Source organism: Scyliorhinus torazame, chromosome 15 (genome assembly GCF_047496885.1).
Source record: "Scyliorhinus torazame isolate Kashiwa2021f chromosome 15, sScyTor2.1, whole genome shotgun sequence".
NCBI lineage: Eukaryota > Metazoa > Chordata > Chondrichthyes > Carcharhiniformes > Scyliorhinidae > Scyliorhinus > Scyliorhinus torazame.
Window position 1 is genome coordinate 207,055,852 of NC_092721.1, and position 19,619 is coordinate 207,075,470.

Genomic DNA, 19,619 nt, shown 5'->3' on the forward strand with positions numbered 1-19,619 from the left:
TCACTGTGTGCAGCCGAGCCACCCGGAAAGTCGACCCTCCTTCCCTCTTCGCTAATCTCACCGCTGATTGCAAGCCAGTAGCCACTCGCAGCAGGCGATACAGCATGCAGGACAGAATATTTATTAGGTCTGAGGTCCTGCGTCTCTTGCGGGAAGGAGTCATCGAGGCCAGCAATAGCCCCTGGAGAGCTCAGCTGGTGGTCGTCAAGACCGGGGAGAAGTTCCGGATGGCGGTTGATTACAGCCAGGCCATTAATCGGTTTACGCAACTCGATGCGTACCCCCTTCCCCGGATTGCAGACATGGTCAATCAGATCGCTCACTACCGCGTGTTCTCCACGGTGGATCTGAAGTCTGCATACCACCAGCTCCCAATCCGCCCGGAGGATCGCCACTACGCAGCGTTTGAGGCAGATGGCCGCCCTTTTCATTTCCTCCGGGTCCCTTTTGGCGCCACGAACGGGGTTTCGGTGTTCCAACGAGCGATGGACTGAAGGGTGGACCAGTACAGGCTGTGGGCCACAGGCCACGTTTCCGTACTTGGGCAACGTCACCATCTGCGGCCACGACCAGCAGGACCACGACGCCAACCTCCACCGATTTCTCCAAACCGCCCAAAAACTCAACCTCACCTACAACAAGGAGAAATGCGTTTTCCGCACCACCAGGCTAGCCATCCTCGGCTACATCGTGGAAAACGGAGTCCGAGGGCCCGACCCTGACCGTCTGTGCCCCCTCCTGCCACTCCCTCTCCCTCACTGTCCCAAGGCCCTCAAAAGGTGCCTTGGATTTTTTTCCTACTATGCCCAGTGGGTCCCCCAGGATGCGGACAAAGCCCGCCCACTATTTAAGGCCACCCTTTTCCCTCTGGCAGCCGAGGCCCGCCAGCCTTCAACTGCATCAAGGCAGACATCGCCAAAGCCGCGATGCGCACGGTGGACGAGTCCGTCCCCTTTCAGGTGGAGAGCGACGCATCAGAGGTCGCTCTTGCCGCCACTGTCAATCAAGCAGGCAGACGGGTTGCGTTTTTTTCCCGCACCCTGACCGCCTCTGAACTTCGACACTCCTCGGTCAAAAAGAGGCTCGCGCCGTCGTGGAAGCGTGCGGCACTGGAGGCACTACCTCGCTGGTAGGAGGTTTACCCTCGTCACCGACCAACGATCGGTAGCCTTCATGTTCGACAATACGCAGCGGGGCAAAATCAAGAACGATAAGATCTTGAGGTGGAGAATCAAACTCTCCACCTATAATTACGATATAGTATATCGTCCTGGGAAGCTCAACGAGTCCCCAGACGCCCTGTCCCGCGGCACATGCGCCAGTGCGCAAGAGGGCCGACTACGGGCTATCCACGATGACCTCTGCCACCCGGGGGTCACCCGGCTCACCCATTACATCAAGGCCCGCAACCTGCCCTACTCCACCGAGGAGGTCAAAGCTGTAACCAGGGACTGCCCAATCTGTGCGGAGTGTAAACCGCACTTCTATCGATCAGATCAGGCCCACCTGGTGAAGGCGTCCCGGCACTTTGAAAGCCTCAGTATCGATTTCAAAGGGCCCCATACCCTCGAATAATCGCAATACCTACTTTCTCAATATTATTGATGAGTTCTCCCGTTTCCCGTTTGCCATCCCGTGCCCCAGCATGACCACCCCCACTGTTATCAGAGCCCTGCACAGTGTCTTCACCCGGTTTGGTTTCCCCAACTACGTCCACAGCGACAGGGGCTCGTCGTTCTGAGCGACGAACTGCGTCAGTACCTGCTCAGTAAGGGCATTGCCTCGAGCAGGACTACCAGCTATAACCCCAGGGGAAACGGGCAGGTGGAGAGGGAGAACGCGACGGTCTGGGAGACCGTCCTACTGACCCTACGGTCCAGGAATCTCCCGGTTTCCCACAGGCAGGAGGTCCTCCCTGATGCGCTCCATGCTATCAGGTCCCTCCTTTTCACGGCCACAAACCAGACTCCTCATGACCGCTTGTTTATTTTCCCGCGGGGGACTACCTCAGGGGCCTCGCTCCCACCCTGGCTGATGACACCGGGTCCGGTTCTCCTCCGGAATCACGTTCGGACCCATTAGACCGATCCCCTGGTAGACCTGCACTCAAATCCGCACCACGCATATGTTGAGCACCCCGCTGGTCGACAGGATACCGTCTCCCTCCGAGACCTTGCGCCCGCAGGCTTCCTCACCATTACGTCCACAGTTCCCCCCGCGCTGTACCCCGCTCTTTCTCCCATGCCCAGCGCCCCTGCGCCCATTTGGCTCCCGCGCTCCCTTCCACCCGGCACACCAGACCGTAGGGATGAAGCTCAGGAAGAGCCGCTCCCGGAGTCCACCCCTGTGCCTGCTCCGGACCCACTTCCCCAGCCACCTGAAGTGGCTGCAACACCAGCGCTTCGGCGGTCGCAGCGCACGATCCGGGCGCCGGACCGGCTTAACTTGTGACCCATCACCCCCGCCGTACTTTACTTTTTTACAGGGGGTGAATGTGGTGAATGGAAATACAGTCAATTCACCAGTTATGTTCTATGTTTGTAAATACAGTTAATGCACCAGTTATGTTCTATGTTATTAACCCTGTGGGTTTTATCTGTGGCCATTGTATGGCTTCACCCACAGGGGGAGATGTTGGAGGAGGTTGGAGCATGTACAGGCTCCGCCCATGGCTCCGCCCCTTTGAAGGAGTATAAGAGTAGCTGGCCTGTGGGACTGTCCTCAGTATGTACCAGTCGCAGGCGGGCAAAGTTGATAGTTAATTAAAACCACTATTTTACTCCGACACGAGTCCTTGAGTGAATTGATGGTCGCATCAGTGGGGGCGGGGTTTCACAGCAAGAGGCCATTCAGGCCCTCAAGCCTGTACTACCGTTCAATTAGATCATGGCTGATCGGATTCCCAACTTCATTCTCCCACCTTGGTCTTTGGGTTTCGCTGGAAGCTCACTGAGCTGAAGCACTAACTTGGTTTCTGCCTCTCCGGATGCTGCCTGACCTGCTGGGTTTATCCAGCCACTTGGTTGCAATTTCACATTTCCAGCATCTGCAATATTTTGCTTGTGAGAAAATCAACATCCCAGTTTTCAACTTTCCAATTGGCGCCCACCGGGAGCGTTTGAGATGATAAGAGTTGCAGATTTCTGCTCCCTTTAGTGGAAGCGCTTCCTGACATCCCCATCCCCCCCCCCCCCCCCCCCCCCCGAAAGGCCTCGCTCTCGTTTGAAGGTTCTGCCCCTTTAATCATCTTCAACGCCACGATTAGATCACCCCTTAATCTTCTAAACTCAAGGGCTTAAAAAGCCCCGGTGTCTGCAATCAGTCTTCATAATTTAACCCTTTCAGACCCAGTATCATTCTGGTGAACATCAGCTGCTCCACCTCCAAGGCAACTATCTCCTTCCTGGAGAGGGTAGGGAGCAGTAAGAGAGGAACGGCACACAGAGGTCTAACCAGAATATCATCGCCGCCTGCCTCATGGATTTCAGACCAATATTTAATAAGGTTCTTTAATTATTTAAACTGCAGACCTGTTGCAATATCAATCTTGTTGCAACAGGAGACTGCCCCCGGGACTCAAGTGACATGAACAACCACACCCTGCTGAAGAGGAATCTGGGCCACCATCAGTTTGTCTCGGGCCTATAAGTCAGGTGTAATACTGAGGGAGTGCTGCACTGTCAGAGGGTCAGTACTGAGGGAGTGCTGCACTGTCAGAGGGTCAGTACTGAGTGAGTGCCGCACTGTCAGAGGGTCAGTACTGAGGGAGTGCTGCACTGTCAGAGGGTCAGTACTGAGGGAGTGCCGCACTGTCAGAGGGTCAGTACTGAGGGAGTGCTGCACTGTCAGAGGGTCAGTACTGAGTGAGTGCCGCACTGTCAGAGGGTCAGTACTGAGGGAGTGCCGCACTGTCAGAGGGTCAGTACTGAGGGAGTGCCGCACTGTCAGAGGGTCAGTACTGAGGGAGTGCTGCACTGTCAGAGGGTCAGTACTCAGGGAGTGCCGCACTGTCAGAGGGTCAGTACTGAGGGAGTGCTGCACTGTCAGAGGGTCAGTACTGAGTGAGTGCCGCACTGTCAGAGGGTCAGTACTGAGGGAGTGCTGCACTGTCAGAGGGTCAGTACTGAGGGAGTGCTGCACTGTCAGAGGGTCAGTACTGAGGGAGTGCTGCACTGTCAGAGGGTCAGTACTGAGGGAGTGCTGCACTGTCAGAGGGTCAGTACTGAGGGAGTGCCGCACTGTCAGAGGGTCAGAACTGAGTGAGTGCCGCACTGTCAGAGGGTCAGTACTGAGGGAGTGCTGCACTGTCAGAGGGTCAGTACTGAGGGAGTGCCGCACTGTCAGAGGGTCAGTACTGAGGGAGTGCTGCACTGTCAGAGGGTCAGTACTGAGTGAGTGCCGCACTGTCAGAGGGTCAGTACTGAGGGAGTGCCGCACTGTCAGAGGGTCAGTACTGAGGGAGTGCCGCACTGTCAGAGGGTCAGTACTGAGGGAGTGCTGCACTGTCAGAGGGTCAGTACTGAGGGAGTGCCGCACTGTCTGAGGGTCAGTACTGAGGGAGTGCCGCACTGTCTGAGGGTCAGTACTGAGGGAGTGCCGCACTGTCTGAGGGTCAGTGCTGAGGGAGTGCTGCACTGTCAGAGGGTCAGTACTGAGGGAGTGCCGCACTGTCTGAGGGTCAGTACTGAGGGAATGCCGCACTGTCAGAGGGTCAGTACTGAGGGAGTGCTGCACTGTCAGAGGGTCAGTGAAAGAGGAGCTGGGAATTATCTTCGTATTCTGACCAATATTTATCCCTCATATCAACATTGCTAAAATAAAACACTATCTGGTCATTATCACGGTTTGTGGGATCTTACTGTTCTATTTCCTCCATTATAACAGCCACTGCGCCCCCCCCCCCCCCCCACCGCCACCCGCCCCCCGCCACCCCCCGCGACTGTACGGCGCAACCGCCACTGCACTGCACTGGCTGCAAAGGGTTCGTAGACACCCCCAGTTTACAGGTGTAAGTCTTTCTCTCAGATATATCATGTTCCTAATTTGAGCTTTTGCCCACTTTGCATGTGAACAAGTCTTTCCAAACCACCATGAACTAACAGAACAAACCGTTGTTCCTTGTTTTGGGTTTCTTTGTGGTTAGGTTTGGGAAAGAGCCTTGTTACTGAGCCAAACCCAAGTGTAAACTGTTTCCGAAATCCTGACAGGTTGAGTGGTGAGAATATGAAAGTGGTTCTCCCAGGGAGTGGTTGGAATGACGAGCTGAGAGCAGATCCTTCAGCCCATCCAGTCTGTCCGTCATTCAATATCATCAGACACCATCTTGGGTTTCATTTCCATTTTCCCACCATTCCCCGTATCCCCAATTCCCTCAGACACCAAAAATCTGTCCACCCCACAGCCTGAAATATATTGAACGGCGGATCCACAACGCCCCGGGGTCGGGAATTCCAAAGATTCACAACCCCCGGAGTGAGGACATTTCTCCCCATCTCGGTCCTAAATGATCGGCCCCGAATCCCGAGACTGTGACCCCGTGTTTTCGATTCCCCGGCCAGCGGGAGCAATCTCTCCACCTCCATCCTGTCAAACCCCCTCAGAATCCGGAATGTTCCACGACGATCATCATCATTCTTCTAAACTCCAGAAATCTAAACCCCATTTACTCAGCCTCTCATCAAAGGACCCCCCCCCCCCGCCCCTCCTCCTCACCCCAGGGGCCAACTCGAGAACCTTCACTGTCCAGACTCCAAGACAAGTAAATCATTTCTTAAATGTGGAGACCAAACGTCTAGAGTATTCCAGATCTGGTCTCACCAGAACCCTGTACAACTGGAGTAAGGCTTCTTAGACCTTAAGATACAAGAGCAGAACTAGACCATTCGGCCCATCAAGTCTGCTCCCGCCATTCAATCAGGGCTGATATTTTTCTCATTCCCATTCTCCTGCCTTCTCCCCATGACCCCTGATCCCCTCATTAATCAAGAAATCTCTTTATTAATCAAGAACGCCAGATTTGTGCTTGAGGTGATGTTCCCCACAGGGCTACAGACCAAGAGCTGGGAGGAGCAATTAGACAGAATTGTTCTTTCTTAGAACATAAGAACGAGGAGGAGATAGGTCTACGGGTGAAGGATCGGGTGGGATGGGCGGGGCCGACATTCCACTCGGGGTTTGATTCTACGTTGAGGGGGTTGTGATTCTGCTCAGTAAAAAGGTGCCATTTGTGATGGTCAGGGAGGTGCGGGATCCAGGGGGGGGGGGGGGGGGGGGGGGGGGTGCGGGCGTGTAGCCACGGAGGTTTAGGTACCCAGGAGGTTGGGAATATTCCTTCTTCTCGCATGGTGCATCGGGTATACTCCCGCACCCATTTCTTTGTGGACCAGGCTGGGGTTGGTGACGATACTGGAGAAAATCAATGAGGCATTTGAGGCCTTTTACCAGGGGCTGTATAGATCCGAGCTTGGGGGGCGGGGCACGGATATGGGGTATTGTTCGGATGAGTTGGTGTTTCTGGAGGTGAAAGAGAAGGGGCAGGCGGTGGAGATGCCATTGGGGCTGCAGAAGACGATCGGGTGTGTGGGGTTGGTGCAGTCGGGAAGGGGCCAGGGCCGCATGGTTTTCCGGTTGATTTTTATCCGCAGATTGTGGTGGGGTTGGCACTTCATTTTTGAGCATGAAATGAAATGAATGTAATGAATGAAAATCGCTTATTGTCACGAGTCGGCTTCAATGAAGTTACTGTGAAAAGCCCCTAGTCGCCACATTCCGGCGCCTGTTCGGGGAGGCTGGTATGGGGATTGAACCGTGCTGCTGGCCTGCTTTCAAAGCCAGCGATTTAGAAGGTATTGTCCCAGGTTGTTGGTGGGGCAGCTGGAGGGGTGCGTTCTGGATGTGGTCTCGGAGGATCAGACGGGGTTTAAGGGTTAGCAGTTGTCCAGTAGCAGTGAGTCCGTCGCGGGCTGGGGTGCTGGAGGTGATCCTATCGATGGATGGGGAGGAGGCCGATGATCCGGTTGAGTGGCAGCACTTGTTTGAGATTCTTCGGAGGTTTGGGTAATGTTTACATGGGCACGGTTATTATATCCACCCCCCACGGTAAGTGTGAAGATGGAGGTGGTTAAATCCGGGTATTCTAGGTTGCACAGGGGGACAAGGCAGCGATGCCCGCTGTCTCTGTTGCTGCTCACATGGCCATTGAGCCTTTGTCAATTGCACTTTGACCGTCAAATGAGTGGCAGGGGATTGTGGGGCTGGCAGAGCGCATCGGATGTCACTGTACGCAGTTGTTACAGCTTTCTCCCTCGTTGGTTCCAGGGAGTGAGACAAACACGCGAGGGAAACAGAAGCAAAAGGCCACTCGGCCCTCGAGCCTGCTCCACCATCCAATAAACATCCCGGCTGACCCGACTGTAACCTAAACCCCACATTCTGCCTACCCTCAAACACAAATCTATCTTCCTCCGCCTTAAAAGTATTCATTGACACACCCTCAGCTCCTCTCATCTCCGGCTGAAACGGGAAACTGTGTCCCCTGGTTCTGGCTCTCCCACAGGGAGAAACGTCCTTTCAGCTACTCCATTAAGTCCCCGCATCATATTGCTTTCTTATGTTTCAATAAGATCACCTCTCAGTCTTCTAAACTCCAACGAGTACAGGCCTAGCCTGTCCAACCTTTCATCAGAAGGTAACTACCCCCATCCCATCCCAGGTATCAGACGAGTGCACCTTCTCTGGACTGCTTTTAATGCATTTATATCCTTTCCAAAGGAGTCCAAAGTGTACACAGTGCTCCAGATATAAATAGAAAACCATAGAATTCCTACAGTGTAGAAGGGAGCCAGTCGGCCCATTGAGTCTGCACCAACCCTCTGACAGAGTACCTTACCTTGGCCCACTCCCCCGCCCTATCCCTTTAACTCCACCTAACCTGCACATCTTTGGACAGTGGGAGGAAACCGGAGCACCCGGAGGAAACCCACGCAGACACGGGGAGAACGTGCAGACTCCGCACACAGTGACCCAAGGTCGGAATCGAATCCGGGTCCTCAGCACTATGGGACAGCAGTGCTAACCACTGTGCCGTGTGAGGAAGGGGGGGGGGGGGGGCAAGAGGCTCTGTCCATGCTCGTGTTTATGCTCAAGGTCTTGCTCGGTGCTGTAAGTTCTGTAAAAGTGCACACCTCCACCAATGCCGGAGCTCACCATCTGCTAAAATCCTCATTCATCCCTGGTGGGTCTCCTACATAACCCCACGCTCATCCAGAACTCTGCTGTCCGTATCCTTACTCTTCCCCATCACCCCGAGTGTTCTCTGACCTACAGTGGTTCCTGGTCCAGCCGACATTCCAAAATTCCCACCCTGGTTTGTAAATCTGTCCATGGCCTCGCTCTCTCCAGTCCCACAATCCTCTGGGATTTCTGCACTGTGATTCTGGTCTCTTGTGCACAGTCAATTTTAATTGAATTGGAAAGACATTCCGAGCAAGCATTAATGGCTATGTCGCACTTCAGCGAGAGCGCGATGCGGCCATTAGATCGCTGGAGGCGCCAAAACTCGGCAGGCGGCGATCGGTTTGCGATCTAAACGGCCCGTCTCCATCGGCAAAATCAGGATCCGGCCGCGGCGAGAATCCTATAATCGGGATCCGGCCGCGGCGAGAACCCAATAATCGGGATCCGGCCGCGGCGAGAACCCAATAATCGGGATCCGGCCGCGGCGAGAACCCAATAATCGGGATCCGGCCGCGGCGAGAACCCAATAATCGGGATCCGGCCGCGGCGAGAACCCAATAATCGGGATCCGGCCGCGGCGAGAACCCAATAATCGGGATCCGGCCGCGGCGAGAACCCAATAATCGGGATCCGGCCGCGGCGAGAACCCAATAATCGGGATCCGGCCGCGGCGAGAACCCAATAATCGGGATCCGGCCGCGGCGAGAACCCAATAATCGGGATCCGGCCGCGGCGAGAACCCAATAATCGGGATCCGGCCGCGGCGAGAATCCAATAACCGGGATCCGGCCGCGGCGAGAATCCTATAATCGGGATCCGGCCGCGGCGAGAATCCAATAATCGGGATCCGGCCGCGGCGAGAATCCAATAATCGGGATCCGGCCGCGGCGAGAATCCAATAATCGTTACTTTTTTTTTTTATAAATATATTTTTTATTCTTCTCCTTTTTCACATTTTCTCTCAAATTTGCAGCCACCAGCCACCAACAATAAACAATAATCAGTAACAAATATGCCAATCCCTATATCAATAACGACGATCCCATCCTCCCACCAAACCCCAAACATTAGCCCGCGTGTTCACACAAACAAATGACAAAAAGGAATCAGGAATCACGAATAGTCACCATTAACACACACAGCCCCCCTCCCCCAACTAATGTTCGATGTTATCCAGTTTTTGTAAGTGCATTATGAATAATGCCCATGAATTGTAGAACCCCCCCATCCTTCCCCTCAGTTAAAACTTAACCTTCTCAAGAGTCAAGAATTCCAACAGGTCCCCCCGCCAACGCCAGGGCACAGGGTGGAGAGGTTGCTCTCCGACCTATCAGGATCCGCCTTCGGGCGATCAACGAGGCGAAGGCTACAACATCTGCCTCCGCACCCATTTCCAACCCTGGCTGGTCCGACACCCCGAATATGGCCTCCCGGGGACCCGGGCCCAGTTTCATGTGCACCACTTTAGAAATTACCCTAAAAACCTCCTTCCAGTAATCCTCCAGCTTTGGACAGGACCAAAACATATGAACGTGATTAGCGGGCCCCCACACAACGTTCACACACATCTTCGTCTCCTTCAAAGAATCGGCTCATCCTCGCCCTCGTGAAGTGTGCTCTGTATACCACCTTCAGCTGTATCAGCCCCAACCTCGCACACAAGGTGGAGGCGATCACTTTCCGGAGCACCTCACACCAGAACCCCTCCTCCATATCCTCTCCCAACTCTTTCTTCCTCTTCGCTTTGATCCCTTCCAGTGCTGCCTTCTCCTCTGCCAAAATAGCTCCGTAAACCACCGACACTACCCCCTTCTCCAGTCCCCCCGTCGTCAGCACCTCCTCCAGCAATGTGGAGGCCGGCTCCACCGGGAAGCTCTGTATCTCCTTTCTGGCAAAATCTTGAACTTGCATGTATCTAAACATTTCCCCCTGCTCCAGCCCATATTTAATTCCAGCTCCTTCAATCCTGCAAACCGATCCCGAAGAAACAAATCTTTTAGCGTCTTAATCCCGTTCTCCACCCAGTTCCAAAAATTTCCATCCCACATCCCTGGCTCAAATCTGTGGTTCCCCCGAATCAGCATTTCCTTTGACCCTGCCCCAAGTGTTGGCGAAACTGCCTCCAAATTCTCAATGAAGCTATTATTACCGGACTCCCTGAGTATTTCCCTGGGGCCGTCGGGAGCGGCGCTGTTGCTAGTGCTTTCAATCCCGACCCCCTACACAAACTCTCCTCGATTCTGATCCACTGGGAATCAACCCCTCTTACCCAGCTCCGCACCTTCTCCACATTCGCCGCCCAGTAGTAGTACAACAGGTTCGGGAGACCCAAACCCCCTGCCTGCCTTCCCCTCCGTAGCAGCACCTTTCTAACTCTGGCCACCTTCCCTCCCCATATGAACAAAGTAATCCTTCCCTCAATCTCTCTGCAAAAAGCCTTTGGCAGGAAAATCGGCAGGCATTGAAAAATAAACAGAAATCGCGGCAACACGTTCATTTTAACCGCCTGTACCCGACCCGCCAGTGACAGAGGGAGACCACCCCACCTTGCCAGATCAGCTTTCACTCTCCCCACCAAACTAGAAATGTTGTACCTGCGGAGCCCCCCCCCCCCCCTCACTCCAGGGCAACCTGCACCCCCAGGTACCTAAACCGAGTCCCTGGCCTACGGAATGAATAATCATCACTAAAGACCAATGTCATCACTTAAGTTTTTAACAGGAACGTCCCCGATCTAACGACCTCCCCGACAAGTGGTCACCCAGGCGCTGATAAGTACACCTTTTTAAAAAGGTGACACTGGCAGAATGGGTGCTATTGAGGACCCGAGCAGGTGAGTAGCCAACCTCGTTCCCGGGCAACGATCCCGTAGCCTGTGGGAGTCATTGCCCAGCGTCCCAATCAGACCCTGATGCCTGGACACTGCGGGAGGCGACACCACACACGCAGCAACCAACGTCCAACACCCAGAGGCTGTGCCCCAGCACCGGGGACATTTCGGCGACCAGAGGGTGGGTGTGTGCTCCGGGGAGGGGACTTGCACCCGGTCCAGGTAACATTACATGTGGATGTCTGGGATACAGGGTGTGGGGTCTGGTGGCCAGGAGCTCCCGCTGCGGCTGGGGATGGGTGGGCATGGCGTGTCGGAGGAGGTGGGGGGGTGAGATGGGGGAATGGAGGGTCCCGGGGGGAAGACACTGCTGGTCGTCAGTCTCACACCCTCTCCTAATCCTTACAGATATTACACGGAATGGATGATGTGTTGGACCCCGCGGAAGCTGCCCTCGTGGTGCTGCTGGCAGGCCAGGCGGGCAGACGCCAGAGAAGGCGGTGGCAGCACCGTCGACAGAGTTTCGATGCTGCGGCCCATGTGCAGGGCCCTGCCCCACACCCTGAGGATGTGGCCCCCCATCAGGCCAGGGAAGGACCCAGACGGGGAGGCCCACTGTGGCCCAAGGTGTTGTTGGTCTTTCGAACAAATGACAGGCAGCGCGTGCCGTAGGAGGCTCCGCTTCAACAAGGGGATTTGGCACCACGTGGAGGAGGGTACCCACTCCCAGTGACCGACAAGGTCACCACAGCCCTGAACCTTTATGCCTCAGGATCGTTCCAGGGCTCGAGCGGGGACTGGAGGTCACGGATGCCCCTCCGCCTACCTGGGCCCTCTCCCGCCTGTGCGGGGGCAGGAAGAGAGCAATGTTAGTAGCAGGGAGTATTGGGGGAAGGGGGGCGGTGAATATAGGGGAGGGGGGGGCCAGCGTGAGTGGCACTGCTGGCGATGGGTGGGGCTGGGGCACAGAACGGTGCTGGGCGAGGCAGGGGCCGGTGCCAAACCACCCGTGCGGCCCAGTGGAGGTCATTGATCTTCTGACAGCACTGGGTACTGGTCCTTCTGGTGCCGCTCCCCGAGCTGACATTCGCTGCCACTTCCTCCCTGCCACTGGCTGCCCCTCCGAGCCCCTCGGGGGGGACAGGGCATTCCGTCTGGTCCTCGACCACGCCCAACAATCTGGCCAGGTCGGCATCCACGAATCGTGGGGCCTGGTCTCCTCAGTGGCACGGCTGCGAGCTGTGTTGGGTTGGCTGTGCAGGAGCAGTACTGACCCTCTGACAGTGCGGCACTCCCTCAGTACTGACCCTCTGACAGTGCAGCACTCCCTCAGTACTGACCCTCTGACAGTGCAGCACTCCCTCAGTACTGACCCTCTGACAGTGCAGCACTCCCTCAGTACTGACCCTCTGACAGTGCAGCACTCCCTCAGTACTGACCCTCTGACAGTGCGGCACTCCCTCAGTACTGACCCTCTGACAGTGCAGCACTCCCTCAGTACTGACCCTTTGACAGTGCAGCACTCCCTCAGTACTGACCCTCTGACAGTGCTGCACTCCCTCAGTACTGACCCTCTGACAGTGCAGCACTCCCTCAGTACTGACCCTCTGACAGTGCGGCACTCCCCTCAGTACTGACCCTCTGACAGTGCGGCACTCCCTCAGTACTGACCCTCTGACAGTGCGGCACTCCCTCAGTACTGACCCTCTGACAGTGCAGCACTCCCTCAGTACTGACCCTCTGACAGTGCGGCACTCCCTCAGTACTGACCCTCTCACAGTGCGGCACTCCCTCAGTACTGACCCTCTGACAGTGCAGCACTCCCTCAGTACTGACCCTCTGACAGTGCAGCACTCCCTCAGTACTGACCCTCTGACAGTGCGGCACTCCCTCAGTACTGACCCTCTGACAGTGCAGCACTCCCTCAGTACTGACGCTCTGACAGTGCGGCACTCCCTCAGTACTGACCCTCTGACAGTGCGGCACTCCCCTCAGTACTGACCCTCTGACAGTGCGGCACTCCCTCAGTACTGACCCTCTGACAGTGCAGCACTCCCTCAGTACTGACCCTCTGACAGTGCGGCACTCCCTCAGTACTGACCCTCTCACAGTGCGGCACTCCCTCAGTACTGACCCTCTGACAGTGCAGCACTCCCTCAGTACTGACCCTCTGACAGTGCAGCACTCCCTCAGTACTGACCCTCTGACAGTGCGGGCACTCCCTCAGTACTGACCCTCTGACAGTGCGGCACTCCCTCAGTACTGACGCTCTGACAGTGCGGCACTCCCTCAGTACTGACCCTCAGACAGTGCAGCACTCCCTCAGTACTGACCCTCTGACAGTGCAGCACTCCCTCAGTACTGACCCTCTGACAGTGCGGCGCTCCCTCAGTGCTGAACCTCTGACAGCGCAGTGCTCCCTCAGTACTGACTCCCTGACAGTGCAGCACTCCCTCAGTACTGACCCTCTGACAGTGGGGCACTCCCTCAGTACTGACCCTCTGACAGTGCGGCACTCCCTCAGTACTGACCCTCTGACAGTGCGGCACTCCCTCAGTACTGACCCTCTGACAGTGCGGCACTCCCTCAGTACTGACCCTCTGACAGTGCGGCACTCCCTCAGTACTGACCCTCTGACAGTGCGGCACTCCCTCAGTACTGACCCTCTGACAGTGCGGCACTCCCTCAGTACTGCATTGGGAGAATAACCTGTACTCAAATCTCTGCAGCAAGTCCAGAAACCAGAACCTTCTGACCGACAGGAGAAAGTGCTGCTCACCGAATCCAGGCTGACAAAGAATCGAAGAGAAAAAACACCGGGGGGGGGGGGGGATGTGTGTGTTTGTGTAAAGTTGCTGCCGGGTGGGGTGAGGTTGGGCAGGCAGAGGGGGGGGGGGGGGGGGGGTGGGTGGGGTCGGGGCAGGCAGAGGGGGGGGGGGTGGGTTCGGGGCAGGCAGAGGGGGGGGGGGGGGGTGGGGTCGGGGCAGGCAGAGGGGGGGGGGTGGGGTCGGGGCAGGCAGAGGGGGGGGGGTGGGGTCGGGGCAGGCAGAGGGGGGGGGTGGGGTCGGGGCAGGCAGAGGGGGGGGTGGGGTCGGGGCAGGCAGAGGGGGGGTGGGGTCGGGGCAGGCAGAGGGGGGGGTGGGGTCGGGGCAGGCAGAGGGGGGTGGGGTCGGGGCAGGCAGAGGGGGGGTGGGGTCGGGGCAGGCAGAGGGGGGGTGGGGTCGGGGCAGGCAGAGGGGGGGTGGGGGTCGGGGCAGGCAGAGGGGGGGTGGGGGTCGGGGCAGGCAGAGGGGGGGGGGGGTCGGGGCAGGCAGAGGGGGGGGGGGGTCGGGGCAGGCAGAGGGGGGGGGGTCGGGGCAGGCAGAGGGGGGGGGTCGGTGCAGGCGGGGGGGGGGGGTCGGGGCAGGCAGAGGGGGGGGGGGTCGGGGCAGGCAGAGGGGGGGGGGGGGTCGGGGCAGGCAGAGGGGGGGTGGGGTCGGGGCAGGCAGAGGGGGGGGTGGGGTCGGGGCAGGCAGAGAGGGGGGGGTGGGGTCGGGGCAGGCAGGGGGGGGGGGGGGGGGGGTCGGTGTAACGTTGCTGCTGGGGGGAGCTGACAATTCTCACTGGTGAGATTGAGGAACCTCTGACGGTCAGCACACGTTCCTGACAGATTGCTTCATCCAGCGAGATGTCGGAATTTCAATGTCGAAAGGGTTTCCAAACTCCCCGGCAATTCTGTCAGAGCTTCCTCACTGACACAGGGCGAGAACAGAAGGCAAAGGAGAACAAGATCTGCTTAGAGGAACAGGTGGTGGCTCGATATGGTCAATGAAGGCCTTTCTGAATGTCAAAACTCCGCCTCTCCCCGCGGCCCCCCGCCTCTCCCCGCGGCTCCCCGCCTCTCCCCGCGGCCCCCCGCCTCTCCCGCGGCCCCGCCGCGGGCCCCCCGCCTCTCCCCGCGGCCCCCCGCGGCCCCCCGCCCTCTCCCCGCGGCCCCCGCCTCTCCCCGCGGCCCCCCGCCTCTCCCCGCGGCCCCCCGCCTCTCCCCACTCTGCAAAAACCAGACATCGGCCAGACTCCATCAAACCTGCAACATCTAACCCAACCCATTGTCCAGCAAACTGACCAATGCAGGGGAAATAACCCTCTCTCAATCTCATTGGTGGGGAAGCTTTGGGTCAAAATAAGCAGGCACGTGAACAACGGAGTTAATTAAGGAATGTCAGCATGGATTTGCCAAGGGAAAACCGTGTTCAAAAAAACTCCAGCAAGTTAGTTAAAGAGGTAACAGAGAGGGTCGATGAGGGTAATGGTGTTGATGTGGTGTACATGATCAGAAGACATTCGATACAAGTCTGTCGGTGTGCAACTGTAAGAAAAGTTATAGCTTGTGAAATAAAAAAAGTTACAACATGGGCACAAAATTGACAGGAAACAGAGAGTAATGGTTAATGGGTGTTGTTTCAAGCTGGAGGAAGTTTTAGAGTGGAGTTCCCAGGACTCAGTGTTGGGACCCGTGCTTTTCCTGACCTACACTTCGGTGTGCAGGGCACAATGTCAAAATTTGCAGACACAAAACTTTGAAGCAGTGTGTAACTTCAGGAGGAGGCGCTGACATGGTGGTAGTGTCACGCGTAATCCAGACACCCAGGGTGATGCTGTGGGGACACGGGTTCAAATCCCAGTGTGGCAGATGCTGCGAAGTGAACTCAATAAAAATCTGGAATTAAAAGTCTAATGGTGACCATGAAACCATTGCCGATTGTCGTAAAAACCCATCTGGTTCACTAATGTCCTTGGGGAAGGAAATCTGCCGACCTTACCCGGTCTGGCCTACATGTGACTCCAGACCTACAGCGATGGGGTTGACCCTTAACTGCCCCTCAAGGGCAATTAGGGATGGGCAGTAAATGTTGGCACAGCCTGCGACACCCACTTCCTGCAAGTTCATTTCTTTTTTAAGCTGGGTCATTAGAACAGGACACAACCAATGGGTAATCAGGACACCCCAGAGGTGGCATTACCACAAAGGGGCACTTCACAACCCATATAAAAAGGACAAGGCACACAGGCTCTGCCTCTTCCACCGTCAGAGACCTAGACAGAGTTGATTACAGCAACATCGCACCCTAGCACATGGTCAAGAGCGAGCTTGTATAGTTAGCGGAATAGACTGAGTTACTAGAGGCAGATTAGTAGAGAGTCAAACTCATTTAAGAGCATTGTTAATCGTTCAATAAATACGTTAAACTTATCTCCGAGTCTGGTGCATCTGTCAGCAGAGCCGACACCAAGTAGCAGCTTATGTTACTGGCAATAACATAACACACCCGGTAGAATCCTAAAGGGGCAGAGAGATCAGTGTGTATTGAAATTGGCAGGATAGGTGGGGAGAGTTAGTGAAGCAGATGGGAATGATAAATATCGGCGTGCCGTCCAAACGCAGGGTCACGGTGAACCTTTATAAATCATTGTTTCACCCTCAGCTGGAACATGGAGTCCGGTTCTGGGCACCGCACTTTGGGAAGGATGTCAAGACATTGGAGAGGGAGCAGAATAAATCCCTGAGAATGGCTTCAGGGATGAAGACAGATTGGAGGGGTTGGTACCGGTCTCCTTGGACAGACTAGGCTGACAGAGCGAGAGGAGATGTAATTGAGGGGTGGGGACAGATTAGAGGGGGAGAAACGGTTCCCATTCGCAGGGTTGAGTCCACAAGCAGAGGGCACCGATTTACGATAATTGGTTAAGAAGCGATGGCGAGGGGCAGCGCGGTGGCTCAGTGGTTAGCACTGCAGCCTCACGGCGCCGAGGTCCCATGTTCGATCCCGGCTCTGGGTCACTGTCCGTGTGGAGTTTGCACATTCTCCCAGTGTCTGCGTGGGTTTCGCCCCCACAACCCAAAGATGTGCACGGCAGCACGGTAGCATGGTGGTTAGCACAATTGCTTCACAGCTCCAGGGTCCCAGGTTCGATTCCGGCTTGGGTCACTGTCTGTGCGGAGTCTGCACGTTCTCCCCGTGTGTGCGTGGGTTTCCTCCGGGTGCTCCGGTTTCCTCCCACAGTCCAAAGATGTGCAGGTTAGGTGGATTGGCTGTGATAAATTGCACTTAGTGTCCAAAATTGCCCTTAGTGTTGGGTGGAGGTGTTGACCTTGGGTGGGGTGCTCTTTCCAAGAGCCGGTGCAGACTCGATGGGCCGAATGGCCTCCTTCTGCACTGTAAAGTCTATAATTTTAAAAAAGTAATGGTGACAGGAGGAAAATGGTTTACACCCAATGAGCAGTTAGGATCTGGAATGTGCTGCCTGGGATGGTGGTGGTGGCGGGGGCAATCGAGGACTGTCGAAAGGATTAATGTCGGAATAGGAAGAATGTGCAGGGCTAGGGGGGAGGAGATGGGGGAGTGGCAGCGAGTAAAACGCTCCTGCAGAGGGAAAGCAGCAGCGCAAAGGGATGCTCTGTGACCATTCTCTGGTTCTATCCCAGAGGAAGGCAGCAGAACCGTTTGGCGACGAACATCAGCCGTCTGCTCCCACTCGAGAGCCGAGAATTATTCTCAACTTTAAGCCAGTTTGTGTCAAATGTTCCCCTCAGCCCCAGGCTGCTAGACTCAAAGGCAGCAAACATCTCTCTCACCGACACACTTTCCCAAAGTGTGAATATGAGCATGGGCCAGCTCACACTCTCAGCTCACACTCTCAGCTCACACTCTCAGCTCACACTCTCAGCTCACACTCTCAGCTCACACTCTCAGCTCACACGTGTTAACATCACAGCTAAAAATGTCAATTCAAAACCAAATTTACACCAAGTAAGAGACACAGAGTTAGATTCCATTTTCACAACCAAAGTGCTTTATAACCAATGAAGTATTTTACAGGTGTAACCGCTGCTCGAATTTAGGAAACACGGCAGCCAAGTTACACAGCAAGATCCCAAAAAAGCCATGTGTTAAAGATCCATATTTTAGTGACTGAGGGATAAATATCGGCCGGGACACTGGGGAGAACTCACCTACTGTTCTTCGAAACATTCAAAATATCCATCTGAGACACAGCCTCAGTTCAATTTTTCATTCTAAAGATGGCACCACTGACAGTGCAGCACTTCCTCAGTACTGACCCTCTGACAGTGCAGCACTCCCTCAGTACTGACCCTCTGACAGTGCAGCACTCCCTCAGTACTGACCCTCTGACAGTGCAGCACTTCCTCAGTACTGACCCTCTGACAGTGCAGCACTCCCTCAGTACTGACCCTCTGACAGTGCAGCATTCCCTCAGTACTGACCCTCTGACAGTGCAGCATTCCCTCAGTACTGACCCTCTGACAGTGCAGCACTCCCTCAGTACTGACCCTCTGACAGTGCAGCACTTCCTCAGTACTGACCCTCTGACAGTGCTGCACTCCCTCAGTACTGACCCTCTGACAGCGCAGCACTCCCTCAGTACTGACCCTCTGACAGTGCAACACTCCCTCAGTACTGACCCTCTGACAGTGCGGCACTCCCTCAGTACTGACCCTCTGACAGTGCAGCACTCCCTCAGTACTGACCCTCTGACAGTGCGGCACTCCCTCAGTACTGACCCCCTGACAGTGCGGCACTCCCTCAGTACTGACCCTCTGACAGTGCAGCACTCCCTCAGTACTGACCCCCCGACAGTGCTGCACTCCCTCAGTACTGACCCTCTGACAGTGCAGCACTCCCCCAGTACTGACCCTCTGACAGTGCAGCTCTCCCTCAGTACTGCCCTAGGAATCGGAGCTTTGATATTGTGTTCCAGTCTCTGGAGTGGGTATCAAACCTTCAGAGTCAGGTGGTGAGAATTTTCTCCACTGAGCCGGGGGGGGGGGGGGGGGGGGGGGGGGGTTTCCAGTGTAGAAAACCTCTGACAGTTGAAGTCTCTCTCACTCAGTCGGTTTGGCTGGTCACTCATCCACAATCTGCTGCCCCTTCGACACCTCACAGAGCAGCCGGAATCCATTGAGAGGCAGATTCAAAGAGGTCGACCACATCACAAACGTCGGAAGTAAGCAACTCTGCAGGAGGAAGAGTTACGCAATGCTTACGGCACCGAAGGAGGTGTTCAGCACATTGTGTTTACGTTGCTCCTCTGAAGGAGCAACGCCCCAGTTCCAATCTCCCACATTCGGCCTTTCCAGATAACACTTCAATTCTCTCTTTAACCTGCCTCCACCACACAGGCAGCACATTCCGGAGGCTAACCACTCACCGGGGGACACGTCCCTCCTCACATCGTCATCACGTCTTTTGGCAATTCCCTTAAGCCTGTGTCGTCTCGTTCTAGATCTTTCCACCAATGGAAACAATATCTCTCTGACCAGACTCTGAATTTTGAACACCTCTACCAAATCCTCCTCCAACCTTCCCTTTTCCAAGGGGATACGGTCCCAACTTCTCCAATCTATCGTCAGAACTGAAGTCCCTCATTCCTGGAACCGCTCTCGTGAATCCTCTCTGCTCTCGCCCAATGTCTTCACATCCTGGCAGTCCCACCAACCTGTCTGTGTCCTTCTGCGGTCCGACACTATCCTCCCCACAGCTCCCTAAACTTT

General features: G+C 55.7%; 1 protein-coding gene across 1 annotated transcript in view; it reads right to left on the bottom strand.

Moving 5' to 3' along the window:
• The window catches only part of LOC140392158 (rho-related GTP-binding protein RhoG), a 54,626-nt gene that overhangs the window by 33,554 nt on the left and 1,453 nt on the right, over positions 1-19,619 (bottom strand). The gene's annotated exons all lie outside the window — the stretch shown is intronic.